We start from the raw sequence: 23,705 nt of genomic DNA, 5'->3' as shown, positions 1-23,705 counted from the left end.
TTGGGGGCGGACGTCCGATGACGTCCGTGCTTCCCGAGCATATTCCCGAGCAGCTGTCTGCAGGGAAAGTGGGATTGCCACCCAGCGACGTCGGATACAACCGAAAAAAGTGCTACACACGCGGAGTCCCCCACTACACTGCCTCAAAGCGACCGCTCGTCACTATTGTGTGAGTAACGTTGCGGCCGCGGCGACGAGCCTTGCCCAAAGACGCAGCGTGCGTGGAGGCGCTGCCCGAATGCACCCTCCTACCTCGTAAAGCGCCTACAGCTACTATCACCGTGGGCCACTGCCGGCGGGCGGGAAGCCGACACAGCGCGGCGTTGCGAGCAGCGGCTGTGCGGTGGTAGTGTAATGGTGAGCATAGTTGCCTTCCGAGCAGTTGAGCCGCGTTCGATTCCCGGCCACCGCAACGGGCGCAAATCTATGCGTATGAGTATGTGAGCCACGTGCTGTTGAATTAACGTTTTCTTTCCGTCGTCGCTCCACGCAGGCCATCCTGTAGTATGTCCCGACTTGTCCCGACTTTGCTCGGCTGACGCGAAAGCTGACGCTTGGAATTCGCCCTTATCAAAAGGACAGGCGCTATAAACGACTGTGAGAGGTGAGGTGTAGCGAGGTACCAGAACGACAGGCAAACTGCGAAATTTTCTGCTCTCTCTTCTGAAACAAAAAATAAAAAAACCGACGCAGTCGGTAGGACTCGAACCTACGCTCCCAGAGGGAATCTGATTTCTAGTCAGACGCCTTAACCACTCGGCCACGACTGCTCGTAGCTAAAGCTTCCCTCGAATCGTGAAAAATGCAACCGGTCTGCGCAGAATGTTGACAGGAAACGAACTCGGTGCACTGATTACGGCAGGGCTACCAGCGCTACGAGACGAGCCATTACGGAAGCGTTAAAATCTTCGCACGAACAGGGATTCGAACCCTGGACCCTTAGGTTAAAAGCCTAATGCTCTACCGACTGAGCTATCCGGGCTCACGCTTGTTGTGCATGGAGCGACTGCAAGCAATGTGAATAACTGGAACGCGTGTGTAGGCGTACTACGGTAATTGCTGGCTTCTGGCGCAACTGGCGACTTCACCGACTTCCCACTGACGCTGGTAGCACCCCAACAGCGGACCAGTGCCTCTTCTCCCTTTATCCCGGTGCTGACAGTAATTGCATCCTGTGCCTGCTTCCCCCAATTACGTTCGGTTGAAGCTCCGGAAGGAGGGCGACAAACGAAGGTTGGAAGGCCAAAAGATGGAGGGTCGTGTGCGCAAAAACTTCCCTTCCGGTACCGGGAATCGAACCCGGGCCTCCTGGGTGAAAGCCAGGTATCCTAGCCACTAGACCACACCGGATTTGCTCGAGAAACGTGAGATTTACTCCCTCTCCTCTCGCATTTCGTGCTGAATCCGGACTCAGTGTTGTTCTCTGTTTGCGAGCATTTTTGCGCGTGCAGACTGGCATGGCGCACAGCTCGAAACTGTCTATTCATTGCTGTTTGCATCATATTTCACTCATAACAGGGGAGGAGAATGATCAAAGTTGTACCTTGCCATAATGGGAAGTAAACATTGTGACGCTGAGGCGTGGACTCCTTGTGGATAACAAACGACAATTAAGTTCGTTCACTAGCAATAGCAACGCCGTTAATTCAGCCGTGATGTACAGCAAATTAAATGCCCCGGGTGAGGATCGAACTCACGACCTTAAGATTATGAGACTTACGCGCTACCTACTGCGCTACCGAGGCTCGTTGCAACCATCATCCCAGGAATCTTGGTAAGTCTCACATATTAGAGATAGACAGTTTGCGCTTTCTCAGGAATCTGTTGTGTCGCTACGCGTGCTTTCCCGACTTGCTAGAGTAAACTGCTGCCGCAGCTTTTTTAACGACGGAAAGCAGCACTGCCTGAGGTTATAGTACATCGCCCTTGCGGCACCTGAACACAGCGGCCTGTAGGGCCAGGCCGACGCTGGAGTTCAGTTTGCCGCCCTGATTTTACGACCCACCACCTAAGTGCTTAAGGTGGGTCTATTTTGACCACTTGGCCGCTACGACCGGTGTGCGGACCCTGATGTAGTAGATGAAACTCACACCAGTTCCCGCATCCGGTCGCACCGTTGCCCGTGCCCGCCACGTGGAGGCGGGTCTGTGCTTTTTTTTTTTTTTTTTTTTTTCTTTACTTTGGCAGCTTTCCCAAAACCGATATAACAAAATTTTTACAAAAATAAATTTTGAATTAGAAGAAGGAAATACAAGGAATAGTTTAGACTGAAGAGGAGAAAAGACGATAGGAAAGGAAGAGATGATAGTCCCACCACCGTAGGGGACTGAGGATGAGCGCCTTGGGATTTATCTTCAAGCCTCTGATCCTCAGTCCCCTCACCTTAGCCTAGGAAGTTCTATTCTATTCTATTTATGGCGTTTGATATCTCTATTTATGTTCTATCTGGTTACTTGTATACAGGTTTAGAGTGCCGTGGTAGCTGATGGCAATTGCGACGGTGCGCCGACACTGTTTATGTCTAATTTTATACATTAATCTATTGTCAGTTTTAGGTCTACTTATGTAAGTCTATTGCATGTCAGTTGTTTTATATTGAGACTTAGTTTAGTTCTTCCACACTATGGTGTCTGTCTGGGTGCTGCATATAGGTTTATTGTCTGTGTGGTCTTCTGTTCCTGTACTCTTTGTGGCATTCGTCAGAAATTTTGTCTGTTAGTGCGTTCATTATGTCCCAAAGTTCAGGTGTTCTGATCGCATCGTATATGTGTTCCTCTGTCTGTAGGTGTTGTATCCCAGGTGTGTTCCTGTGCTGTCTGTATTTCCCGCAGAATAGGATTGTGTGTTCGGGGGTTCCCATACCTCCACATGTACACGTTGATGTGTCTCTAAGACTCACGCGATTTAAGTGCGTGGGATAAGGTCCGTGGCCAGTCAAGAAATGCACCATGCCGCGGCTAGGATCGGCATGTTTCATTCTTAATCTTTCCGTTATGTTCGGAAAAAATGTATAGACTCTCCGTCCCTTATCACTTGTGCCCCATTCCTGTTGCCATGTGTCGATTTTCCATTTTTTGAGGTCCCGCTTATTGTTCAGCGGGGAACCAGTCAATATGTTGACCTGGTCTAGTCTACCCATCTTTAACCAGTACAGAGCGGCCCGATATTTGATTGTGATATCTATCGGGAAGATTCCTAGCACAACACACAGTGCTTCAACTGATGTAGTGCCGAAGGCTCCCGATAGTCGCAGAAGGACGCTTCTCTGCCCTCGCCTAACCGCTGTTCTGTTTGTGACGAGGTTGAGTCTGTGCGCCCATGTACTGGCCGCAAAGCTTAGCACTGATTCGAAGAGTGCGCAGTGGTAGGTTCGTGTGACTGACAGAGGAAGTCTGTATTGTCCTGAATTAATCCTTGCCAGTTTATGTAGTAATTTTTCTGCCTTGTTTGTTGTTATTCTGATGTGTTCATGGAAGTTCAGCTTCTCATCTATGTATACGCCCAAGTAGCGGGTTACCGTCATTCTCTTTATGTTGTTGTTCTGTATTTTAATAGATGGATTGCGTCTGAGTTGCCCTTTGAGCAGTGTGTATGTTGTTTTGTTGCCCGCTATCTTGAGCTTGTTTGTGTTGCACCATTGTGTTATTGTTTGCAGTATGCCACTCGCCTTCTCCTCTAGCTGGGCTCTTGTGTTTGCTGAGATAACCACCAATAGGTCATCTGCATAGGCGACAGCACCGTCTGTCCTCATATCCTCCTCCAGCAGTTGCAGGAGAGGTTCAAAAATTATGTCCCAGAAGATGGGTCCACAGATCGATCCCTGCGGACATCCTTTGGTAATTTTCCTTATTACCTTCCGGTTGCCCACGCGCCATTCCACTATTCTGTCTCTACAGTAGTCTAAAAGACTGTTGTATAGGGCTGCGGGTACTTCCATCTGGCGTAACCTCAGAAACAGTGCTGGCCACCACAGGTTGTCAAATGCTCCTGCGATGTCTATCATGATTGCCAAAGAGTATGTTTTATCTGTGTTTTGTGTAATTTCTAAAGCTCTGTTTATTGCATCATCGATGCTTTTCCCTTTCCGAAATCCAAACTGGTGGGGATTCATTCCAAGTAGGGTTCTGTGAGCCTGCAGGCGGTCACACAGTAGCCTCTCTTGGATTTTTGCCATGGTGTTTATGAGGCATATTGGTCTGTAGGATTTCGGATCTGATTGGTCTCTGTCTGATGATTTTCGTATGATGACTGCATTTGAGGTTTTCCAGACTGTCGGTACACGGCCTAGCCTTAAGGCGTCGTTTAGTAGTTCTGTTAAGTATGGGGTGATCTGTGGTGCTAGCCTCTTAAGCACTTCTGCATGGATCCTGTCGGGTCCAGGTGCTTTTTTATTCTTTAGCTCTCTTATCGCTACCGCAACTTCCTCGTGCGCGAAGGGACAGGTGACGGCGTCGGTGTTATACTGTTCATGAAGTTCTTGTCTGAGTGTGATCTGTTCCTGTGTGTCTGAGTCTGTGGCATCTTCCGGGAGGAGTTTGTTCAGCAGATATTGTGCTGTGTTTCTCCACCCCACTGTCATTGTGCCGTCATCCTGCCGTAGCGTGCTTAATGCCAATGGGGTCTTTATTTTTTCTGTCAGGATCTTGTATTGTTCCCCCCAGATATTCTGTTGTGTGTGTGAGGTCAAGTAGCTCTCCCAATGTTGTTTCCTGGTCTGAAATAATGTCTTTTTGAAGAGTTCTTTGGCTTCCCTATATGCAGCTAGTCTTAGTAGTTTGTCTCTTTGTATCCACGTCCTCTGGTATAGTTTTCGTTTCCTTGTCATGTCACGTTTGAGTCTGGTTAATTCGTCTGACCATGGTGTTTCCCGTTGTTTGCTATGTGTGTGCGTAGGTATTGCTGTTTCTTGTGCTGTTTGGATGATTTGTGTCAGTTTGTGTGCTCTGTAGTCCACGCTTCCCTGTATGTTGTATATATTCTCATTTTGAACAATTTGTTGTAGTCTGTCCCAATTCGCTCTTTTAAAGTTGAAGTGTGTTGTATTGTGTGTGGTGCGGTAATTGTTTGTTGTGAGACTTATTTCTATTATGTTGTGATCACTTGTGGTCAGAGAGTCGTGTATGGTCCATCTTTGCAGTCGTCCTAATGTTCTGTCATTCGCCAGAGTAATATCGATTTTGGTGGCAGATCCGTCTGCACCTCTGTATGTAGGTGTAGGTCCGTCTTCATTTATAATATGTAGTTGTGTCTCCTGTATGACGTCGTTGACTTTCCGTCCTCTGTCGTCCGTTCTGTTCGAGTGCCATAGTGTGGATTTAGCGTTGATATCTGCACATATAATTAGGTTCTTATTTCTAGAATACTCAGCAATGTCTTGTATCATATGTAGGTATGGCTCTATATTGTCACTGTACTGTGCGTATAGTGATGAGACCACCCATGTGTCTCGACCCTTAGTTATTTCTGCCGTGGCCAGATGACTGTTACATAGCTGCGTAATCTTAGTGATATTTAAAGTTTTGTTGAGGACAACTATGGCAGCCTTGTAGTTTCGTCTGTCTGAGATTGTGACAGCGTCCCAGGGTAGGTTAGTTAAGTTCCCCTGGGTTGTCACGTAAGGTTCTTGCAGGCAGAGAATATCCGCCTGCAAGTCCAGAGCTACTCGCGGCAGTTCTGCACTAACGAGTGTGCTTCTATTAGCATTAAGTTGTATTATTTTCATGGGTGTTTCACATGAAGATAGAATTTGTGTCCTGTTTGCGAGTAGTCAAAGTCAGTTCTGCCATGTGCCCTCACTTGGTCCTTGTACACTTGGTGTGGGTTATATGTTTCCCCCCTCCGACTACACGCTAGTATGACTAATTTTTCTAGCTCTGCTGGGTCTGTAGGTATGTTTGCGGTCTTTAAAGTCATTCTGTCAGATTGTTCAGTGGTCGGGAAGCATACATAGCTGCCTAGTGGGTGAAGTAGTCTGGTTAGCAGTCTTTGTGCTGTGATGAATGTGTCCTTATATTCTAGCCTACTTAGTCTTAAGTTTAGTTCTACATTGTTGTAGTCAGCATGCCATGGTGTTTGGCCGACTTTTCCCTTCTGCTCTTTTTCTACATATGGGATGATTCCGCTATATTTATCTCGAAGTGCAGATGTCACCGGTGTGGTGTCTTGTTCCGTCTTCAATGGTGGTGAGGCTGATGAGCTGCTACCTGCGGCTCTTCTTCTTTCACCTTCACTTTTTCTTATGTTTACACTACCTATTGCACTGTCGTCACCTTTCTTTTGCTATCACTATCTGTACACTCATCGTCACTATCGTGATCACCCGTAAGTAGGTTTGTGTCAAGGACTACTACCTTTTTCCTATATGTCTCGTTACATCCGGTCATCTGTTGTGTTTCATTATGTTGTTGAGGTGTTATGCGTTGTTGTGTATGATCTGCAGGGTTAATTATCCCTCCAGATACAAAATTCACTGGTTTTATATATCCTGTACATCTTTTTGTATTATACCTTTTTGGTGTGTTGTCGTTTATTCTTTCTTCGCTGCTAGCTTTGGCATAGTCAGGTGTTGCGTGAGATTTCTGTGTATTGTCCATTTGTTCGTTTTCCGTGTGTTTGTTTAGGTTTACAGACTTGTCTGTGTTCGTGTTTGTTTGTGTGCTATTGTTTTGTATTTGATCGGTGTTGCTGTGTGCATTGTATAGCACTTCAAATTCCAGCTCGTCAATTCTCGCCTGCAGTGATTGCTGGTAGCTGACCCAGTATTGCATCTGTTTTTTAAGTTGTTTGGCTATGTTATAATGTATAGCTCCATTAAGTACCATGTCGTCGATGAAGTCCATGGTATTTATATAACTGTCATGTAATGCGTGCATGCCTTGAAGAGATGGGATATCGTCTGTGTGTGTGGGGTGAGTGGGAAGCAGTCCCATCTGCCTGCGCCAGCTTATAGCTCTTTGATGGTTTCGATTAATGGTCGATGGTGATTTATAGTTCGTTTTTTGCATTCTTGATTGGGGCAGTGTTGGGCTGCTTTCATTCTCCATAATCGAAGCTCTGTAGCAGTCGATCTTGGAGGAATTTATGTGTTTGACACTCAAGACCTCTTCGTCTGGCACACAATTTGCCTCGGATTCTGCAGGGGATGCAGATGTCTTGTTCTGCTAGTTTGCACTGATTTCTTATGTGGCCCTTCCCTTTGCAATTGGAGCACGTGATTTCGGTGTCTTTACACTGCTTTGTGGTGTGTCCAATATCACAGCACTTGTAGCAGGTGGGGACTTGGGCGAAATTTTTGACAGTTAGAGACTGGAAATCTATATAGACTCTATCCCGTTTTGTCAAAATTTTGTGCAGATTCGGTGTGACTTCAATAACTTGATGATTGTATCCCCGCCCTCTTGGTCCTGTTCGGAATTTGATTTTTGTCTCTTTCAGGAAAGCCTCTTTCTCAACTTCCTCACTAAGGTTCAGTTCATAGAGGCTTTCAAGAAAGTCTTTGTCACTGATTGTGTCTGGCACGTGGTGTATGATCACTAGCGGTCGTCTCTTCCGTGGTGGCTCGCACCTGATCGTGTTAATGTTCTTTGCTGACTCGAGCAGTTTTTTACAGTCGTCCTGTGTTGCAGTCTCAACTATGACAGCTGTTGCTGTAGTTTTGACTGCCTTAATTTTTATCTTGTCCTTTTTTGGGTCAAGTTTCTGTGTAAGGGTTTGTCGCACAGTTTTTGGGTCCTTATTTTCTGTCGAGGTGATGAAGAGTGTTGTCGCTTGTTTTGCTTTGGCGTGTTCTATTTTTAGTGTTTCTTTGGATTTCGGTTGGGATTTGGCGATACTGGCGAAAGTTGGTATTGCTGGGAGTATTGTCTCTGGTTTATTTGTTTTTGCCTCATCCAGTTCTTTCTGTAGTTCTTGGTTGTCTCTTTTTAGAGTAAAATTTTCTATCCTGAACTCCTCTACTTGGACGGACAGCTTGTTATTCTCGTCTTTGAGAATATCAATCTGGCCCTCCAGTCTCGCATGTATGAGCGAGTCTGTTGCTTCAAGGTCATGTCTGGCTGCTGCGATTGTTTGTATTTCTACTTGTTGTCTTAGTCTTGCGTTTTCTTTTTCTAGGGCCTGAATTTGTCCCTCTAACCTAGCTTGTGTCACTGCGTTGCCGATTAGCTTATTTCTAAATGCTGACAGTATGGTGAGTGACACTTTTTTTGCTTTTAGTTCTGTTTGTATTTCAGCAATGAAGGTGTCGATGGCATCGACCTTTTCCTCGTCAATTTTATTGGGCTGATCCTCCATGTTTGCACATTGTCGAGGAGTCCCCGGCGTGCTGGAGGCGTTGCTGGCTCTTCTCCTTACAGAAGCCAGCTTGACAGCCGCCGAATCGGCCTGTCCCGCGCTTCGCTCCAGTTTTCGCACTTAGTGCGAAAGTGGAACGTTGCGCAGTGTGCAGGCTGGCACAAGCATCAAGCTTCCTTGGTATCAAGGGAGTTGAGCCTATACCAGCTTAGAGCCTAGTAGCGGCTGTCTCCGTTGTTCTCGCCCGCAGCGGCCAGCTGGAACTGCGCTCCACGTTCGCGCTTTGCGCTGCAGCCGGCCACGCAACTCGCGCACAGATGGCGGCCGAGTTGCCCCCGTGCGCTGCTGCCTCCCGCGGTTGGGCGTGGTACTACGTGTCGCGCTTAGCAACACGGGCACGCGTCGTCCGTCGCGTCCTACTTATGGGACTTCGCACGGCTCGCACTGTCAGCGTTACTCAACCTACTTAGCGGACTTTGCGCTATGTCGCTTTTGTGGCGTATCGCTTTCAGTTATCAAGCAATCAAGCAACCAGGAGTTTTTGATCTGGAATTTTTATAAACGTTAGCCTTCACTGCTGCGCAGCTGTGCTGTGATTTCGGTAGAGTGTTATTGTCCTGTACCGGAGAAAAAACCTACCATATGTTGTGGTTTTTGGTTCGTCACACGAGATATTTTGTAGTCAACGTACTTTGGGCACTTCACAAACAGCGATAGTGGTGTTAGTAATGTTAATACTATCTGGGGTTCCTAGGGGTGTTAGTAGTGTTTTTCAAGTGTTAGTTGTCGTTTAGTACCTTTGTTGAGGTCCAGTTCCGTGCGTGCAGTCTCGAACTCACTGTGCACCGTTTTCTCACATAAAAACGCTTTTAACACTGTGTCACTACACACTGCACTGAAGATAGTCACTGTTGCTCACTATTTATGTTCAGTTTGGCGCGATTGCACCAATGTAACCGACGCGAAAACTATATAAGCAAGAGCGCGCGCGCGACACGTCCGCTCTGCTCGGCTCTGCGCGGATCAGTAACAGCACGCGGCCGTCCAAGTAGGGTCTCTTGCGTGCTGCATGTTTGGTTCTTCTCACAGCGAATCCTGCTATACATTCCTGAGGCTGGCGCACCTCAAGCGAGCAATCGGCGCGGCAGCACTATAGCGAGAACAGCAAAACGATGCATCGGCCGGGAATCGAAGCCGGGCCGCCCGCGTGGTAGTCGAACAACCTACCACTTTTTTAGTTGTTGTTCTCATTTTGTTAGTTGCATTTGTTGGGGGCGGACGTCCGATGACGTCCGTGCTTCCCGAGCATATTCCCGAGCAGCTGTCTGCAGGGAAAGTGGGATTGCCACCCAGCGACGTCGGATACAACCGAAAAAAGTGCTACACACGCGGAGTCCCCCACTACACTGCCTCAAAGCGACCGCTCGTCACTATTGTGTGAGTAACGTTGCGGCCGCGGCGACGAGCCTTGCCCAAAGACGCAGCGTGCGTGGAGGCGCTGCCCGAATGCACCCTCCTACCTCGTAAAGCGCCTACAGCTACTATCACCGTGGGCCACTGCCGGCGGGCGGGAAGCCGACACAGCGCGGCGTTGCGAGCAGCGGCTGTGCGGTGGTAGTGTAATGGTGAGCATAGTTGCCTTCCGAGCAGTTGAGCCGCGTTCGATTCCCGGCCACCGCAACGGGCGCAAATCTATGCGTATGAGTATGTGAGCCACGTGCTGTTGAATTAACGTTTTCTTTCCGTCGTCGCTCCACGCAGGCCATCCTGTAGTATGTCCCGACTTGTCCCGACTTTGCTCGGCTGACGCGAAAGCTGACGCTTGGAATTCGCCCTTATCAAAAGGACAGGCGCTATAAACGACTGTGAGAGGTGAGGTGTAGCGAGGTACCAGAACGACAGGCAAACTGCGAAATTTTCTGCTCTCTCTTCTGAAACAAAAAATAAAAAAACCGACGCAGTCGGTAGGACTCGAACCTACGCTCCCAGAGGGAATCTGATTTCTAGTCAGACGCCTTAACCACTCGGCCACGACTGCTCGTAGCTAAAGCTTCCCTCGAATCGTGAAAAATGCAACCGGTCTGCGCAGAATGTTGACAGGAAACGAACTCGGTGCACTGATTACGGCAGGGCTACCAGCGCTACGAGACGAGCCATTACGGAAGCGTTAAAATCTTCGCACGAACAGGGATTCGAACCCTGGACCCTTAGGTTAAAAGCCTAATGCTCTACCGACTGAGCTATCCGGGCTCACGCTTGTTGTGCATGGAGCGACTGCAAGCAATGTGAATAACTGGAACGCGTGTGTAGGCGTACTACGGTAATTGCTGGCTTCTGGCGCAACTGGCGACTTCACCGACTTCCCACTGACGCTGGTAGCACCCCAACAGCGGACCAGTGCCTCTTCTCCCTTTATCCCGGTGCTGACAGTAATTGCATCCTGTGCCTGCTTCCCCCAATTACGTTCGGTTGAAGCTCCGGAAGGAGGGCGACAAACGAAGGTTGGAAGGCCAAAAGATGGAGGGTCGTGTGCGCAAAAACTTCCCTTCCGGTACCGGGAATCGAACCCGGGCCTCCTGGGTGAAAGCCAGGTATCCTAGCCACTAGACCACACCGGATTTGCTCGAGAAACGTGAGATTTACTCCCTCTCCTCTCGCATTTCGTGCTGAATCCGGACTCAGTGTTGTTCTCTGTTTGCGAGCATTTTTGCGCGTGCAGACTGGCATGGCGCACAGCTCGAAACTGTCTATTCATTGCTGTTTGCATCATATTTCACTCATAACAGGGGAGGAGAATGATCAAAGTTGTACCTTGCCATAATGGGAAGTAAACATTGTGACGCTGAGGCGTGGACTCCTTGTGGATAACAAACGACAATTAAGTTCGTTCACTAGCAATAGCAACGCCGTTAATTCAGCCGTGATGTACAGCAAATTAAATGCCCCGGGTGAGGATCGAACTCACGACCTTAAGATTATGAGACTTACGCGCTACCTACTGCGCTACCGAGGCTCGTTGCAACCATCATCCCAGGAATCTTGGTAAGTCTCACATATTAGAGATAGACAGTTTGCGCTTTCTCAGGAATCTGTTGTGTCGCTACGCGTGCTTTCCCGACTTGCTAGAGTAAACTGCTGCCGCAGCTTTTTTAACGACGGAAAGCAGCACTGCCTGAGGTTATAGTACATCGCCCTTGCGGCACCTGAACACAGCGGCCTGTAGGGCCAGGCCGACGCTGGAGTTCAGTAACAGCACGCGGCCGTCCAAGTAGGGTCTCTTGCGTGCTGCATGTTTGGTTCTTCTCACAGCGAATCCTGCTATACATTCCTGAGGCTGGCGCACCTCAAGCGAGCAATCGGCGCGGCAGCACTATAGCGAGAACAGCAAAACGATGCATCGGCCGGGAATCGAAGCCGGGCCGCCCGCGTGGTAGTCGAACAACCTACCACTTTTTTAGTTGTTGTTCTCATTTTGTTAGTTGCATTTGTTGGGGGCGGACGTCCGATGACGTCCGTGCTTCCCGAGCATATTCCCGAGCAGCTGTCTGCAGGGAAAGTGGGATTGCCACCCAGCGACGTCGGATACAACCGAAAAAAGTGCTACACACGCGGAGTCCCCCACTACACTGCCTCAAAGCGACCGCTCGTCACTATTGTGTGAGTAACGTTGCGGCCGCGGCGACGAGCCTTGCCCAAAGACGCAGCGTGCGTGGAGGCGCTGCCCGAATGCACCCTCCTACCTCGTAAAGCGCCTACAGCTACTATCACCGTGGGCCACTGCCGGCGGGCGGGAAGCCGACACAGCGCGGCGTTGCGAGCAGCGGCTGTGCGGTGGTAGTGTAATGGTGAGCATAGTTGCCTTCCGAGCAGTTGAGCCGCGTTCGATTCCCGGCCACCGCAACGGGCGCAAATCTATGCGTATGAGTATGTGAGCCACGTGCTGTTGAATTAACGTTTTCTTTCCGTCGTCGCTCCACGCAGGCCATCCTGTAGTATGTCCCGACTTGTCCCGACTTTGCTCGGCTGACGCGAAAGCTGACGCTTGGAATTCGCCCTTATCAAAAGGACAGGCGCTATAAACGACTGTGAGAGGTGAGGTGTAGCGAGGTACCAGAACGACAGGCAAACTGCGAAATTTTCTGCTCTCTCTTCTGAAACAAAAAATAAAAAAACCGACGCAGTCGGTAGGACTCGAACCTACGCTCCCAGAGGGAATCTGATTTCTAGTCAGACGCCTTAACCACTCGGCCACGACTGCTCGTAGCTAAAGCTTCCCTCGAATCGTGAAAAATGCAACCGGTCTGCGCAGAATGTTGACAGGAAACGAACTCGGTGCACTGATTACGGCAGGGCTACCAGCGCTACGAGACGAGCCATTACGGAAGCGTTAAAATCTTCGCACGAACAGGGATTCGAACCCTGGACCCTTAGGTTAAAAGCCTAATGCTCTACCGACTGAGCTATCCGGGCTCACGCTTGTTGTGCATGGAGCGACTGCAAGCAATGTGAATAACTGGAACGCGTGTGTAGGCGTACTACGGTAATTGCTGGCTTCTGGCGCAACTGGCGACTTCACCGACTTCCCACTGACGCTGGTAACACCCCAACAGCGGACCAGTGCCTCTTCTCCCTTTATCCCGGTGCTGACAGTAATTGCATCCTGTGCCTGCTTCCCCCAATTACGTTCGGTTGAAGCTCCGGAAGGAGGGCGACAAACGAAGGTTGGAAGGCCAAAAGATGGAGGGTCGTGTGCGCAAAAACTTCCCTTCCGGTACCGGGAATCGAACCCGGGCCTCCTGGGTGAAAGCCAGGTATCCTAGCCACTAGACCACACCGGATTTGCTCGAGAAACGTGAGATTTACTCCCTCTCCTCTCGCATTTCGTGCTGAATCCGGACTCAGTGTTGTTCTCTGTTTGCGAGCATTTTTGCGCGTGCAGACTGGCATGGCGCACAGCTCGAAACTGTCTATTCATTGCTGTTTGCATCATATTTCACTCATAACAGGGGAGGAGAATGATCAAAGTTGTACCTTGCCATAATGGGAAGTAAACATTGTGACGCTGAGGCGTGGACTCCTTGTGGATAACAAACGACAATTAAGTTCGTTCACTAGCAATAGCAACGCCGTTAATTCAGCCGTGATGTACAGCAAATTAAATGCCCCGGGTGAGGATCGAACTCACGACCTTAAGATTATGAGACTTACGCGCTACCTACTGCGCTACCGAGGCTCGTTGCAACCATCATCCCAGGAATCTTGGTAAGTCTCACATATTAGAGATAGACAGTTTGCGCTTTCTCAGGAATCTGTTGTGTCGCTACGCGTGCTTTCCCGACTTGCTAGAGTAAACTGCTGCCGCAGCTTTTTTAACGACGGAAAGCAGCACTGCCTGAGGTTATAGTACATCGCCCTTGCGGCACCTGAACACAGCGGCCTGTAGGGCCAGGCCGACGCTGGAGTTCAGTAACAGCACGCGGCCGTCCAAGTAGGGTCTCTTGCGTGCTGCATGTTTGGTTCTTCTCACAGCGAATCCTGCTATACATTCCTGAGGCTGGCGCACCTCAAGCGAGCAATCGGCGCGGCAGCACTATAGCGAGAACAGCAAAACGATGCATCGGCCGGGAATCGAAGCCGGGCCGCCCGCGTGGTAGTCGAACAACCTACCACTTTTTTAGTTGTTGTTCTCATTTTGTTAGTTGCATTTGTTGGGGGCGGACGTCCGATGACGTCCGTGCTTCCCGAGCATATTCCCGAGCAGCTGTCTGCAGGGAAAGTGGGATTGCCACCCAGCGACGTCGGATACAACCGAAAAAAGTGCTACACACGCGGAGTCCCCCACTACACTGCCTCAAAGCGACCGCTCGTCACTATTGTGTGAGTAACGTTGCGGCCGCGGCGACGAGCCTTGCCCAAAGACGCAGCGTGCGTGGAGGCGCTGCCCGAATGCACCCTCCTACCTCGTAAAGCGCCTACAGCTACTATCACCGTGGGCCACTGCCGGCGGGCGGGAAGCCGACACAGCGCGGCGTTGCGAGCAGCGGCTGTGCGGTGGTAGTGTAATGGTGAGCATAGTTGCCTTCCGAGCAGTTGAGCCGCGTTCGATTCCCGGCCACCGCAACGGGCGCAAATCTATGCGTATGAGTATGTGAGCCACGTGCTGTTGAATTAACGTTTTCTTTCCGTCGTCGCTCCACGCAGGCCATCCTGTAGTATGTCCCGACTTGTCCCGACTTTGCTCGGCTGACGCGAAAGCTGACGCTTGGAATTCGCCCTTATCAAAAGGACAGGCGCTATAAACGACTGTGAGAGGTGAGGTGTAGCGAGGTACCAGAACGACAGGCAAACTGCGAAATTTTCTGCTCTCTCTTCTGAAACAAAAAATAAAAAAACCGACGCAGTCGGTAGGACTCGAACCTACGCTCCCAGAGGGAATCTGATTTCTAGTCAGACGCCTTAACCACTCGGCCACGACTGCTCGTAGCTAAAGCTTCCCTCGAATCGTGAAAAATGCAACCGGTCTGCGCAGAATGTTGACAGGAAACGAACTCGGTGCACTGATTACGGCAGGGCTACCAGCGCTACGAGACGAGCCATTACGGAAGCGTTAAAATCTTCGCACGAACAGGGATTCGAACCCTGGACCCTTAGGTTAAAAGCCTAATGCTCTACCGACTGAGCTATCCGGGCTCACGCTTGTTGTGCATGGAGCGACTGCAAGCAATGTGAATAACTGGAACGCGTGTGTAGGCGTACTACGGTAATTGCTGGCTTCTGGCGCAACTGGCGACTTCACCGACTTCCCACTGACGCTGGTAGCACCCCAACAGCGGACCAGTGCCTCTTCTCCCTTTATCCCGGTGCTGACAGTAATTGCATCCTGTGCCTGCTTCCCCCAATTACGTTCGGTTGAAGCTCCGGAAGGAGGGCGACAAACGAAGGTTGGAAGGCCAAAAGATGGAGGGTCGTGTGCGCAAAAACTTCCCTTCCGGTACCGGGAATTGAACCCGGGCCTCCTGGGTGAAAGCCAGGTATCCTAGCCACTAGACCACACCGGATTTGCTCGAGAAACGTGAGATTTACTCCCTCTCCTCTCGCATTTCGTGCTGAATCCGGACTCAGTGTTGTTCTCTGTTTGCGAGCATTTTTGCGCGTGCAGACTGGCATGGCGCACAGCTCGAAACTGTCTATTCATTGCTGTTTGCATCATATTTCACTCATAACAGGGGAGGAGAATGATCAAAGTTGTACCTTGCCATAATGGGAAGTAAACATTGTGACGCTGAGGCGTGGACTCCTTGTGGATAACAAACGACAATTAAGTTCGTTCACTAGCAATAGCAACGCCGTTAATTCAGCCGTGATGTACAGCAAATTAAATGCCCCGGGTGAGGATCGAACTCACGACCTTAAGATTATGAGACTTACGCGCTACCTACTGCGCTACCGAGGCTCGTTGCAACCATCATCCCAGGAATCTTGGTAAGTCTCACATATTAGAGATAGACAGTTTGCGCTTTCTCAGGAATCTGTTGTGTCGCTACGCGTGCTTTCCCGACTTGCTAGAGTAAACTGCTGCCGCAGCTTTTTTAACGACGGAAAGCAGCACTGCCTGAGGTTATAGTACATCGCCCTTGCGGCACCTGAACACAGCGGCCTGTAGGGCCAGGCCGACGCTGGAGTTCAGTAACAGCACGCGGCCGTCCAAGTAGGGTCTCTTGCGTGCTGCATGTTTGGTTCTTCTCACAGCGAATCCTGCTATACATTCCTGAGGCTGGCGCACCTCAAGCGAGCAATCGGCGCGGCAGCACTATAGCGAGAACAGCAAAACGATGCATCGGCCGGGAATCGAAGCCGGGCCGCCCGCGTGGTAGTCGAACAACCTACCACTTTTTTAGTTGTTGTTCTCATTTTGTTAGTTGCATTTGTTGGGGGCGGACGTCCGATGACGTCCGTGCTTCCCGAGCATATTCCCGAGCAGCTGTCTGCAGGGAAAGTGGGATTGCCACCCAGCGACGTCGGATACAACCGAAAAAAGTGCTACACACGCGGAGTCCCCCACTACACTGCCTCAAAGCGACCGCTCGTCACTATTGTGTGAGTAACGTTGCGGCCGCGGCGACGAGCCTTGCCCAAAGACGCAGCGTGCGTGGAGGCGCTGCCCGAATGCACCCTCCTACCTCGTAAAGCGCCTACAGCTACTATCACCGTGGGCCACTGCCGGCGGGCGGGAAGCCGACACAGCGCGGCGTTGCGAGCAGCGGCTGTGCGGTGGTAGTGTAATGGTGAGCATAGTTGCCTTCCGAGCAGTTGAGCCGCGTTCGATTCCCGGCCACCGCAACGGGCGCAAATCTATGCGTATGAGTATGTGAGCCACGTGCTGTTGAATTAACGTTTTCTTTCCGTCGTCGCTCCACGCAGGCCATCCTGTAGTATGTCCCGACTTGTCCCGACTTTGCTCGGCTGACGCGAAAGCTGACGCTTGGAATTCGCCCTTATCAAAAGGACAGGCGCTATAAACGACTGTGAGAGGTGAGGTGTAGCGAGGTACCAGAACGACAGGCAAACTGCGAAATTTTCTGCTCTCTCTTCTGAAACAAAAAATAAAAAAACCGACGCAGTCGGTAGGACTCGAACCTACGCTCCCAGAGGGAATCTGATTTCTAGTCAGACGCCTTAACCACTCGGCCACGACTGCTCGTAGCTAAAGCTTCCCTCGAATCGTGAAAAATGCAACCGGTCTGCGCAGAATGTTGACAGGAAACGAACTCGGTGCACTGATTACGGCAGGGCTACCAGCGCTACGAGACGAGCCATTACGGAAGCGTTAAAATCTTCGCACGAACAGGGATTCGAACCCTGGACCCTTAGGTTAAAAGCCTAATGCTCTACCGACTGAGCTATCCGGGCTCACGCTTGTTGTGCATGGAGCGACTGCAAGCAATGTGAATAACTGGAACGCGTGTGTAGGCGTACTACGGTAATTGCTGGCTTCTGGCGCAACTGGCGACTTCACCGACTTCCCACTGACGCTGGTAGCACCCCAACAGCGGACCAGTGCCTCTTCTCCCTTTATCCCGGTGCTGACAGTAATTGCATCCTGTGCCTGCTTCCCCCAATTACGTTCGGTTGAAGCTCCGGAAGGAGGGCGACAAACGAAGGTTGGAAGGCCAAAAGATGGAGGGTCGTGTGCGCAAAAACTTCCCTTCCGGTACCGGGAATCGAACCCGGGCCTCCTGGGTGAAAGCCAGGTATCCTAGCCACTAGACCACACCGGATTTGCTCGAGAAACGTGAGATTTACTCCCTCTCCTCTCGCATTTCGTGCTGAATCCGGACTCAGTGTTGTTCTCTGTTTGCGAGCATTTTTGCGCGTGCAGACTGGCATGGCGCACAGCTCGAAACTGTCTATTCATTGCTGTTTGCATCATATTTCACTCATAACAGGGGAGGAGAATGATCAAAGTTGTACCTTGCCATAATGGGAAGTAAACATTGTGACGCTGAGGCGTGGACTCCTTGTGGATAACAAACGACAATTAAGTTCGTTCACTAGCAATAGCAACGCCGTTAATTCAGCCGTGATGTACAGCAAATTAAATGCCCCGGGTGAGGATCGAACTCACGACCTTAAGATTATGAGACTTACGCGCTACCTACTGCGCTACCGAGGCTCGTTGCAACCATCATCCCAGGAATCTTGGTAAGTCTCACATATTAGAGATAGACAGTTTGCGCTTTCTCAGGAATCTGTTGTGTCGCTACGCGTGCTTTCCCGACTTGCTAGAGTAAACTGCTGCCGCAGCTTTTTTAACGACGGAAAGCAGCACTGCCTGAGGTTATAGTACATCGCCCTTGCGGCACCTGAACACAGCGGCCTGTAGGGCCAGGCCGACGCTGGAGTTCAGTAACAGCACGCGGCCGTCCAAGTAGGGTCTCTTGCGTGCTGCATGTTTGGTTCTTCTCACAGCGAATCCTGCTATACATTCCTGAGGCTGGCGCACCTCAAGCGAGCAATCGGCGCGGCAGCACTATAGCGAGAACAGCAAAACGATGCATCGGCCGGGAATCGAAGCCGGGCCGCCCGCGTGGTAGTCGAACAACCTACCACTTTTTTAGTTGTTGTTCTCATTTTGTTAGTTGCATTTGTTGGGGGCGGACGTCCGATGACGTCCGTGCTTCCCGAGCATATTCCCGAGCAGCTGTCTGCAGGGAAAGTGGGATTGCCACCCAGCGACGTCGGATACAACCGAAAAAAGTGCTACACACGCGGAGTCCCCCACTACACTGCCTCAAAGCGACCGCTCGTCACTATTGTGTGAGTAACGTTGCGGCCGCGGCGACGAGCCTTGCCCAAAGACGCAGCGTGCGTGGAGGCGCTGCCCGAATGCACCCTCCTACCTCGTAAAGCGCCTACAGCTACTATCACCGTGGGCCACTGCCGGCGGGCGGGAAGCCGACACAGCGCGGCGTTGCGAGCAGCGGCTGTGCGGTGGTAGTGTAATGGTGAGCATAGTTGCCTTCCGAGCAGTTGAGCCGCGTTCGATTCCCGGCCACCGCAACGGGCGCAAATCTATGCGTATGAGTATGTGAGCCACGTGCTGTTGAATTAACGTTTTCTTTCCGTCGTCGCTCCACGCAGGCCATCCTGTAGTATGTCCCGACTTGTCCCGACTTTGCTCGGCTGACGCGAAAGCTGACGCTTGGAATTCGCCCTTATCAAAAGGACAGGCGCTATAAACGACTGTGAGAGGTGAGGTGTAGCGAGGTACCAGAACGACAGGCAAACTGCGAAATTTTCTGCTCTCTCTTCTGAAACAAAAAATAAAAAAACCGACGCAGTCGGTAGGACTCGAACCTACGCTCCCAGAGGGAATCTGATTTCTAGTCAGACGCCTTAACCACTCGGCCACGACTGCTCGTAGCTAAAGCTTCCCTCGAATCGTGAAAAATGCAACCGGTCTGCGCAGAATGTTGACAGGAAACGAACTCGGTGCACTGATTACGGCAGGGCTACCAGCGCTACGAGACGAGCCATTACGGAAGCGTTAAAATCTTCGCACGAACAGGGATTCGAACCCTGGACCCTTAGGTTAAAAGCCTAATGCTCTACCGACTGAGCTATCCGGGCTCACGCTTGTTGTGCATGGAGCGACTGCAAGCAATGTGAATAACTGGAACGCGTGTGTAGGCGTACTACGGTAATTGCTGGCTTCTGGCGCAACTGGCGACTTCACCGACTTCCCACTGACGCTGGTAGCACCCCAACAGCGGACCAGTGCCTCTTCTCCCTTTATCCCGGTGCTGACAGTAATTGCATCCTGTGCCTGCTTCCCCCGATTACGTTCGGTTGAAGCTCCGGAAGGAGGGCGACAAACGAAGGTTGGAAGGCCAAAAGATGGAGGGTCGTGTGCGCAAAAACTTCCCTTCCGGTACCGGGAATCGAACCCGGGCCTCCTGGGTGAAAGCCAGGTATCCTAGCCACTAGACCACACCGGATTTGCTCGAGAAACGTGAGATTTACTCCCTCTCCTCTCGCATTTCGTGCTGAATCCGGACTCAGTGTTGTTCTCTGTTTGCGAGCATTTTTGCGCGTGCAGACTGGCATGGCGCACAGCTCGAAACTGTCTATTCATTGCTGTTTGCATCATATTTCACTCATAACAGGGGAGGAGAATGATCAAAGTTGTACCTTGCCATAATGGGAAGTAAACATTGTGACGCTGAGGCGTGGACTCCTTGTGGATAACAAACGACAATTAAGTTCGTTCACTAGCAATAGCAACGCCGTTAATTCAGCCGTGATGTACAGCAAATTAAATGCCCCGGGTGAGGATCGAACTCACGACCTTAAGATTATGAGACTTACGCGCTACCTACTGCGCTACCGAGGCTCGTTGCAACCATCATCCCAGGAATCTTGGTAAGTCTCACATATTAGAGATAGACAGTTTGCGCTTTCTCAGGAATCTGTTGTGTCGCTACGCGTGCTTTCCCGACTTGCTAGAGTAAACTGCTGCCGCAGCTTTTTTAACGACGGAAAGCAGCACTGCCTGAGGTTATAGTACATCGCCCTTGCGGCACCTGAACACAGCGGCCTGTAGGGCCAGGCCGACGCTGGAGTTCAGTAACAGCACGCGGCCGTCCAAGTAGGGTCTCTTGCGTGCTGCATGTTTGGTTCTTCTCACAGCGAATCCTGCTATACATTCCTGAGGCTGGCGCACCTCAAGCGAGCAATCGGCGCGGCAGCACTATAGCGAGAACAGCAAAACGATGCATCGGCCGGGAATCGAAGCCGGGCCGCCCGCGTGGTAGTCGAACAACCTACCACTTTTTTAGTTGTTGTTCTCATTTTGTTAGTTGCATTTGTTGGGGGCGGACGTCCGATGACGTCCGTGCTTCCCGAGCATATTCCCGAGCAGCTGTCTGCAGGGAAAGTGGGATTGCCACCCAGCGACGTCGGATACAACCGAAAAAAGTGCTACACACGCGGAGTCCCCCACTACACTGCCTCAAAGCGACCGCTCGTCACTATTGTGTGAGTAACGTTGCGGCCGCGGCGACGAGCCTTGCCCAAAGACGCAGCGTGCGTGGAGGCGCTGCCCGAATGCACCCTCCTACCTCGTAAAGCGCCTACAGCTACTATCACCGTGGGCCACTGCCGGCGGGCGGGAAGCCGACACAGCGCGGCGTTGCGAGCAGCGGCTGTGCGGTGGTAGTGTAATGGTGAGCATAGTTGCCTTCCGAGCAGTTGAGCCGCGTTCGATTCCCGGCCACCGCAACGGGCGCAAATCTATGCGTATGAGTATGTGAGCCACGTGCTGTTGAATTAACGTTTTCTTTCCGTCGTCGCTCCACGCAGGCCATCCTGTAGTATGTCCCGACTTGTCCCGACTTTGCTCGGCTGACGCGAAAGCTGACGCTTGGAATTCGCCCTTATCAAAAGGACAGGCGCTATAAACGACTGTGAGAGGTGAGGTGTAGCGAGGTACCAGAACGACAGGCAAACTGCGAAATTTTCTGCTCTCTCTTCTGAAACAAAAAATAAAAAAACCGACGCAGTCGGTAGGACTCGAACCTACGCTCCCAGAGGGAATCTGATTTCTAGTCAGACGCCTTAACCACTCGGCCACGACTGCTCGTAGCTAAAGCTTCCCTCGAATCGTGAAAAATGCAACCGGTCTGCGCAGAATGTTGACAGGAAACGAACTCGGTGCACTGATTACGGCAGGGCTACCAGCGCTACGAGACGAGCCATTACGGAAGCGTTAAAATCTTCGCACGAACAGGGATTCGAACCCTGGACCCTTAGGTTAAAAGCCTAATGCTCTACCGACTGAGCTATCCGGGCTCACGCTTGTTGTGCATGGAGCGACTGCAAGCAATGTGAATAACTGGAACGCGTGTGTAGGCGTACTACGGTAATTGCTGGCTTCTGGCGCAACTGGCGACTTCACCGACTTCCCACTGACGCTGGTAGCACCCCAACAGCGGACCAGTGCCTCTTCTCCCTTTATCCCGGTGCTGACAGTAATTGCATCCTGTGCCTGCTTCCCCCGATTACGTTCGGTTGAAGCTCCGGAAGGAGGGCGACAAACGAAGGTTGGAAGGCCAAAAGATGGAGGGTCGTGTGCGCAAAAACTTCCCTTCCGGTACCGGGAATCGAACCCGGGCCTCCTGGGTGAAAGCCAGGTATCCTAGCCACTAGACCACACCGGATTTGCTCGAGAAACGTGAGATTTACTCCCTCTCCTCTCGCATTTCGTGCTGAATCCGGACTCAGTGTTGTTCTCTGTTTGCGAGCATTTTTGCGCGTGCAGACTGGCATGGCGCACAGCTCGAAACTGTCTATTCATTGCTGTTTGCATCATATTTCACTCATAACAGGGGAGGAGAATGATCAAAGTTGTACCTTGCCATAATGGGAAGTAAACATTGTGACGCTGAGGCGTGGACTCCTTGTGGATAACAAACGACAATTAAGTTCGTTCACTAGCAATAGCAACGCCGTTAATTCAGCCGTGATGTACAGCAAATTAAATGCCCTGGGTGAGGATCGAACTCACGACCTTAAGATTATGAGACTTACGCGCTACCTACTGCGCTACCGAGGCTCGTTGCAACCATCATCCCAGGAATCTTGGTAAGTCTCACATATTAGAGATAGACAGTTTGCGCTTTCTCAGGAATCTGTTGTGTCGCTACGCGTGCTTTCCCGACTTGCTAGAGTAAACTGCTGCCGCAGCTTTTTTAACGACGGAAAGCAGCACTGCCTGAGGTTATAGTACATCGCCCTTGCGGCACCTGAACACAGCGGCCTGTAGGGCCAGGCCGACGCTGGAGTTCAGTAACAGCACGCGGCCGTCCAAGTAGGGTCTCTTGCGTGCTGCATGTTTGGTTCTTCTCACAGCGAATCCTGCTATACATTCCTGAGGCTGGCGCACCTCAAGCGAGCAATCGGCGCGGCAGCACTATAGCGAGAACAGCAAAACGATGCATCGGCCGGGAATCGAAGCCGGGCCGCCCGCGTGGTAGTCGAACAACCTACCACTTTTTTAGTTGTTGTTCTCATTTTGTTAGTTGCATTTGTTGGGGGCGGACGTCCGATGACGTCCGTGCTTCCCGAGCATATTCCCGAGCAGCTGTCTGCAGGGAAAGTGGGATTGCCACCCAGCGACGTCGGATACAACCGAAAAAAGTGCTACACACGCGGAGTCCCCCACTACACTGCCTCAAAGCGACCGCTCGTCACTATTGTGTGAGTAACGTTGCGGCCGCGGCGACGAGCCTTGCCCAAAGACGCAGCGTGCGTGGAGGCGCTGCCCGAATGCACCCTCCTACCTCGTAAAGCGCCTACAGCTACTATCACCGTGGGCCACTGCCGGCGGGCGGGAAGCCGACACAGCGCGGCGTTGCGAGCAGCGGCTGTGCGGTGGTGGTGTAATGGTGAGCATAGTTGCCTTCCGAGCAGTTGAGCCGCGTTCGATTCCTGGCCACCGCAACGGGCGCAAATCTATGCGTATGAGTATGTGAGCCACGTGCTGTTGAATTAACGTTTTCTTTCCGTCGTCGCTCCACGCAGGCCATCCTGTAGTATGTCCCGACTTGTCCCGACTTTGCTCGGCTGACGCGAAAGCTGACGCTTGGAATTCGCCCTTATCAAAAGGACAGGCGCTATAAACGACTGTGAGAGGTGAGGTGTAGCGAGGTACCAGAACGACAGGCAAACTGCGAAATTTTCTGCTCTCTCTTCTGAAACAAAAAATAAAAAAACCGACGCAGTCGGTAGGACTCGAACCTACGCTCCCAGAGGGAATCTGATTTCTAGTCAGACGCCTTAACCACTCGGCCACGACTGCTCGTAGCTAAAGCTTCCCTCGAATCGTGAAAAATGCAACCGGTCTGCGCAGAATG

The 23,705-nt window shown here is 51.2% G+C and overlaps 36 non-coding genes across 36 annotated transcripts; 7 read left to right on the top strand and 29 right to left on the bottom strand.

Moving 5' to 3' along the window:
* Positions 1-340: 340 nt before the first annotated feature.
* Positions 341-412, top strand: Trnag-ucc (transfer RNA glycine (anticodon UCC)). Its single transcript has one exon. It is a non-coding gene; the product is annotated as a tRNA-Gly (tRNA).
* Positions 413-688: 276 nt separating this feature from the next.
* Trnas-aga (transfer RNA serine (anticodon AGA)) lies at positions 689-770 on the bottom strand. Its single transcript has one exon. It is a non-coding gene; the product is annotated as a tRNA-Ser (tRNA).
* A 139-nt stretch (positions 771-909) lies between these two features.
* Trnak-uuu (transfer RNA lysine (anticodon UUU)) lies at positions 910-982 on the bottom strand. Its single transcript has one exon. It is a non-coding gene; the product is annotated as a tRNA-Lys (tRNA).
* A 296-nt stretch (positions 983-1,278) lies between these two features.
* Trnae-uuc (transfer RNA glutamic acid (anticodon UUC)) lies at positions 1,279-1,350 on the bottom strand. The gene has a single exon. It is a non-coding gene; the product is annotated as a tRNA-Glu (tRNA).
* Positions 1,351-1,672: 322 nt separating this feature from the next.
* Trnam-cau (transfer RNA methionine (anticodon CAU)) lies at positions 1,673-1,745 on the bottom strand. Its single transcript has one exon. It is a non-coding gene; the product is annotated as a tRNA-Met (tRNA).
* An 8,155-nt stretch (positions 1,746-9,900) lies between these two features.
* On the top strand, positions 9,901-9,972 carry Trnag-ucc (transfer RNA glycine (anticodon UCC)). Its single transcript has one exon. It is a non-coding gene; the product is annotated as a tRNA-Gly (tRNA).
* A 276-nt stretch (positions 9,973-10,248) lies between these two features.
* Trnas-aga (transfer RNA serine (anticodon AGA)) lies at positions 10,249-10,330 on the bottom strand. The gene has a single exon. It is a non-coding gene; the product is annotated as a tRNA-Ser (tRNA).
* A 139-nt stretch (positions 10,331-10,469) lies between these two features.
* Trnak-uuu (transfer RNA lysine (anticodon UUU)) lies at positions 10,470-10,542 on the bottom strand. The gene has a single exon. It is a non-coding gene; the product is annotated as a tRNA-Lys (tRNA).
* A 296-nt stretch (positions 10,543-10,838) lies between these two features.
* Trnae-uuc (transfer RNA glutamic acid (anticodon UUC)) lies at positions 10,839-10,910 on the bottom strand. The gene has a single exon. It is a non-coding gene; the product is annotated as a tRNA-Glu (tRNA).
* Positions 10,911-11,232: 322 nt separating this feature from the next.
* Positions 11,233-11,305, bottom strand: Trnam-cau (transfer RNA methionine (anticodon CAU)). Its single transcript has one exon. It is a non-coding gene; the product is annotated as a tRNA-Met (tRNA).
* Positions 11,306-12,120: 815 nt separating this feature from the next.
* Trnag-ucc (transfer RNA glycine (anticodon UCC)) lies at positions 12,121-12,192 on the top strand. The gene has a single exon. It is a non-coding gene; the product is annotated as a tRNA-Gly (tRNA).
* Positions 12,193-12,468: 276 nt separating this feature from the next.
* Trnas-aga (transfer RNA serine (anticodon AGA)) lies at positions 12,469-12,550 on the bottom strand. The gene has a single exon. It is a non-coding gene; the product is annotated as a tRNA-Ser (tRNA).
* Positions 12,551-12,689: 139 nt separating this feature from the next.
* On the bottom strand, positions 12,690-12,762 carry Trnak-uuu (transfer RNA lysine (anticodon UUU)). The gene has a single exon. It is a non-coding gene; the product is annotated as a tRNA-Lys (tRNA).
* A 296-nt stretch (positions 12,763-13,058) lies between these two features.
* Positions 13,059-13,130, bottom strand: Trnae-uuc (transfer RNA glutamic acid (anticodon UUC)). The gene has a single exon. It is a non-coding gene; the product is annotated as a tRNA-Glu (tRNA).
* Positions 13,131-13,452: 322 nt separating this feature from the next.
* On the bottom strand, positions 13,453-13,525 carry Trnam-cau (transfer RNA methionine (anticodon CAU)). The gene has a single exon. It is a non-coding gene; the product is annotated as a tRNA-Met (tRNA).
* Positions 13,526-14,340: 815 nt separating this feature from the next.
* Trnag-ucc (transfer RNA glycine (anticodon UCC)) lies at positions 14,341-14,412 on the top strand. The gene has a single exon. It is a non-coding gene; the product is annotated as a tRNA-Gly (tRNA).
* A 276-nt stretch (positions 14,413-14,688) lies between these two features.
* Positions 14,689-14,770, bottom strand: Trnas-aga (transfer RNA serine (anticodon AGA)). The gene has a single exon. It is a non-coding gene; the product is annotated as a tRNA-Ser (tRNA).
* Positions 14,771-14,909: 139 nt separating this feature from the next.
* Positions 14,910-14,982, bottom strand: Trnak-uuu (transfer RNA lysine (anticodon UUU)). The gene has a single exon. It is a non-coding gene; the product is annotated as a tRNA-Lys (tRNA).
* A 296-nt stretch (positions 14,983-15,278) lies between these two features.
* On the bottom strand, positions 15,279-15,350 carry Trnae-uuc (transfer RNA glutamic acid (anticodon UUC)). Its single transcript has one exon. It is a non-coding gene; the product is annotated as a tRNA-Glu (tRNA).
* A 322-nt stretch (positions 15,351-15,672) lies between these two features.
* On the bottom strand, positions 15,673-15,745 carry Trnam-cau (transfer RNA methionine (anticodon CAU)). Its single transcript has one exon. It is a non-coding gene; the product is annotated as a tRNA-Met (tRNA).
* An 815-nt stretch (positions 15,746-16,560) lies between these two features.
* Positions 16,561-16,632, top strand: Trnag-ucc (transfer RNA glycine (anticodon UCC)). Its single transcript has one exon. It is a non-coding gene; the product is annotated as a tRNA-Gly (tRNA).
* A 276-nt stretch (positions 16,633-16,908) lies between these two features.
* Trnas-aga (transfer RNA serine (anticodon AGA)) lies at positions 16,909-16,990 on the bottom strand. Its single transcript has one exon. It is a non-coding gene; the product is annotated as a tRNA-Ser (tRNA).
* A 139-nt stretch (positions 16,991-17,129) lies between these two features.
* Positions 17,130-17,202, bottom strand: Trnak-uuu (transfer RNA lysine (anticodon UUU)). Its single transcript has one exon. It is a non-coding gene; the product is annotated as a tRNA-Lys (tRNA).
* Positions 17,203-17,498: 296 nt separating this feature from the next.
* Positions 17,499-17,570, bottom strand: Trnae-uuc (transfer RNA glutamic acid (anticodon UUC)). Its single transcript has one exon. It is a non-coding gene; the product is annotated as a tRNA-Glu (tRNA).
* A 322-nt stretch (positions 17,571-17,892) lies between these two features.
* Positions 17,893-17,965, bottom strand: Trnam-cau (transfer RNA methionine (anticodon CAU)). Its single transcript has one exon. It is a non-coding gene; the product is annotated as a tRNA-Met (tRNA).
* Positions 17,966-18,780: 815 nt separating this feature from the next.
* On the top strand, positions 18,781-18,852 carry Trnag-ucc (transfer RNA glycine (anticodon UCC)). Its single transcript has one exon. It is a non-coding gene; the product is annotated as a tRNA-Gly (tRNA).
* Positions 18,853-19,128: 276 nt separating this feature from the next.
* Positions 19,129-19,210, bottom strand: Trnas-aga (transfer RNA serine (anticodon AGA)). Its single transcript has one exon. It is a non-coding gene; the product is annotated as a tRNA-Ser (tRNA).
* Positions 19,211-19,349: 139 nt separating this feature from the next.
* On the bottom strand, positions 19,350-19,422 carry Trnak-uuu (transfer RNA lysine (anticodon UUU)). Its single transcript has one exon. It is a non-coding gene; the product is annotated as a tRNA-Lys (tRNA).
* A 296-nt stretch (positions 19,423-19,718) lies between these two features.
* Trnae-uuc (transfer RNA glutamic acid (anticodon UUC)) lies at positions 19,719-19,790 on the bottom strand. Its single transcript has one exon. It is a non-coding gene; the product is annotated as a tRNA-Glu (tRNA).
* Positions 19,791-20,112: 322 nt separating this feature from the next.
* Trnam-cau (transfer RNA methionine (anticodon CAU)) lies at positions 20,113-20,185 on the bottom strand. Its single transcript has one exon. It is a non-coding gene; the product is annotated as a tRNA-Met (tRNA).
* An 815-nt stretch (positions 20,186-21,000) lies between these two features.
* On the top strand, positions 21,001-21,072 carry Trnag-ucc (transfer RNA glycine (anticodon UCC)). The gene has a single exon. It is a non-coding gene; the product is annotated as a tRNA-Gly (tRNA).
* Positions 21,073-21,348: 276 nt separating this feature from the next.
* On the bottom strand, positions 21,349-21,430 carry Trnas-aga (transfer RNA serine (anticodon AGA)). The gene has a single exon. It is a non-coding gene; the product is annotated as a tRNA-Ser (tRNA).
* Positions 21,431-21,569: 139 nt separating this feature from the next.
* Trnak-uuu (transfer RNA lysine (anticodon UUU)) lies at positions 21,570-21,642 on the bottom strand. The gene has a single exon. It is a non-coding gene; the product is annotated as a tRNA-Lys (tRNA).
* A 296-nt stretch (positions 21,643-21,938) lies between these two features.
* Trnae-uuc (transfer RNA glutamic acid (anticodon UUC)) lies at positions 21,939-22,010 on the bottom strand. The gene has a single exon. It is a non-coding gene; the product is annotated as a tRNA-Glu (tRNA).
* A 322-nt stretch (positions 22,011-22,332) lies between these two features.
* Trnam-cau (transfer RNA methionine (anticodon CAU)) lies at positions 22,333-22,405 on the bottom strand. Its single transcript has one exon. It is a non-coding gene; the product is annotated as a tRNA-Met (tRNA).
* Positions 22,406-23,568: 1,163 nt separating this feature from the next.
* On the bottom strand, positions 23,569-23,650 carry Trnas-aga (transfer RNA serine (anticodon AGA)). The gene has a single exon. It is a non-coding gene; the product is annotated as a tRNA-Ser (tRNA).
* Positions 23,651-23,705: the final 55 nt, after the last annotated feature.

Source organism: Schistocerca cancellata, unplaced genomic scaffold, assembly GCF_023864275.1.
Source record: "Schistocerca cancellata isolate TAMUIC-IGC-003103 unplaced genomic scaffold, iqSchCanc2.1 HiC_scaffold_638, whole genome shotgun sequence".
Taxonomy (NCBI): domain Eukaryota; kingdom Metazoa; phylum Arthropoda; class Insecta; order Orthoptera; family Acrididae; genus Schistocerca; species Schistocerca cancellata.
The sequence above is the reverse complement of the archived record's forward strand: the minus strand, read 5'-3'. Positions and strand labels throughout refer to the sequence as shown.